This window comes from Octopus bimaculoides, chromosome 23 (assembly GCF_001194135.2).
Source record: "Octopus bimaculoides isolate UCB-OBI-ISO-001 chromosome 23, ASM119413v2, whole genome shotgun sequence".
NCBI lineage: Eukaryota > Metazoa > Mollusca > Cephalopoda > Octopoda > Octopodidae > Octopus > Octopus bimaculoides.
In genome coordinates, this window is record NC_069003.1 from 33,274,688 (window position 1) to 33,277,111 (window position 2,424).

Sequence of the window (2,424 nt, forward strand, 5' to 3'; positions counted from 1 at the left end):
TAGACTAAACTGTCATTAAGCCAAATATATATTACATTAAACTCTCCTAAGACCAAAGTGTCATGTGATCAAATTAACATTAGACTAAATTGCCTTTAGACCAAGGTGATGTTAGACCAAATTGTCATTAAACGAACTTGTCATTAGACCAAAGTGATATTAAACTAACGTGTCATTAGACCAAAGTGTCATTAGACCAAAGCATCAAATGCATTGACATTAAACTAAAGTGTCATTAGATCAAATTTTCATTAGACCTAAATGTCATTAGACCAAAGTCATTAGACCAAATTGACATTAGACAAAAGTGATATTTGGCATAGAGGTACTCTTGCTGGCATATGACTAGTGATATTAGTCATTACATGTAATGATGATGATGATGATGACGACAATGAATGACAATGACAATGATGATGATTATGGTGGTGTGGTATTGACGTAGTTGGTGGATTGGTGAGAATAATACCATAACGAATGTGTAAGAAGTTTTGCCGTTGCTAGTAATCGTATTTTTTTTTGTCATTATTCACTGAGGCGTGAAGGTAGGAGTAGCATTTTAGAAATAGAGAGAGAGAGAGAGAGAGTGAGGGAAAGACGGAGAGAGAGGGAGAGAGGAGAGAGAGAGATTTGTGTGTGTTTTTTTGTTTATATTTCAAGAAAATTTGTACACTGTCCTATTTTTACACTATCTTACTGGAATGTGCAGCCAACTAACATTCGTCTTTCATTTCTTTCACTATATGTGTGCATGTGAGTGTGTTTGTGTGTGTGTGTGTGTGTGTGTGTGTGTGTGTGTGTGTGTGTGTGTGTTTTACCTTTTACTTGTGTCAGTCATTGGACTGCAGCCAAGCTGGGAACCATGTTGAAGGGTTTAGTAAAACAAATTGACCCCAGTAGCTATATTTTTAAGGCTGGTATTTACTCTTTCGGTACACACCCACACACCCACACACATTTTTACCACAATATGTCTAATTTGTTGTCTTGTTGTATATATATTCCTTCAACAATATCATTTGCATAAAAAATGTAAGGTTTGTGTTCATGTAAAGAATCAGTAATCAATTAACCAATTAAAATACTAAATTAATTTTTATGCCATTTTAAACCTTTATTAAGTTTTCCTTTTTCTCATATTTTTCAGAGGCCCCAGAACCTAGTAAGTATTGAATTGAAGAGATTCAAACTTCAAATTGTTATTTTAGTATATAAATGATAACTTAAGAATCGAAGTAATTCTATGGTAGTGTCTTTTTCATCTTTTCTCTTTGTTTCACTCATTGAATTGGTACTATAGGTGTTTTCTTAACACTTTAGTCACATTTAGTGAGAATTATAATTCTCCTTTTTGGTGAAATATTGCAACCTGCCATTTATATTAATTCTGTCTATAGACATTAGCGAATCACTAATCATCCATTAATTTTGGTGGCAGAAACATATACACTAATAGAGAAGCAAGCTGAAGAAAACTTAGATCAAGCACGCTTAACTGACGAGGCAATAGGAATTGCTGAAACTGACATCAGTATTAAGAATTCTTGATCAGCATTTTTCAGACAATTCAAGTCCCTGTTAGTGTATATGTTTTGATTCATGTGTGTTAACTACAGCATTAGAGCATTTTAGCTCATATTTCTAGCAATGTAGTTGTTTCTTAATACCTTAGTCACATTTAGTGACAATTATAGTTCTCCTTTTTGGTGAAATATTGCAACCTGCTGTTTATATTAATCTTATATATATATGCATGTATATATTTTATCATATCATTTTATATATATATGTGTGTACACACATTTTTACCACAATATGTCTAATTTGTTGTCTTGTATATATATTCCTTCAACAATATCATTTGCATAAAAAATGTAAGGTTTGTGTTCATGTAAAGAATCAGTAATCAATTAATCAATTAAAATACCAAATTAATTTTTATGCCATTTTAAACCTTCATTAAGTTTTCCTTTTTCTTATATTTTTCAGAGACCCTAGAACCTCGTAAGTATTGAATTGAAGAGATTCAACCTTCAAATTCTTATTTTAGTATATAAATGGTTAACTTAAGAATTGAAGTAATACATACATACATACATACATACATACACAGATTTGCATGACTCTACTGCAATGTACCATCAGATGAAAGGATGATCCTATACGAGCAGAAGACAGTAGAATTGACAAGGTGGGGAGCTGGCAGAAACATTAGCATGCCGGGCAAAGTGCTTAGCGCTATTCTGTCTGTTGATACGTTCTGAATTCAAATTCCGCCGAGGTCGACTTTGCCTTTCATCCTTTCGGGGTCGATTAAATAAGTACCAGTTATGCACTGGGGTCAATGTCAATACTGGTGGAATGTACTAGTGTGCACATATATGTTTGTATATAAAGGCACATGAAGGCACGTGACTCAGTAGT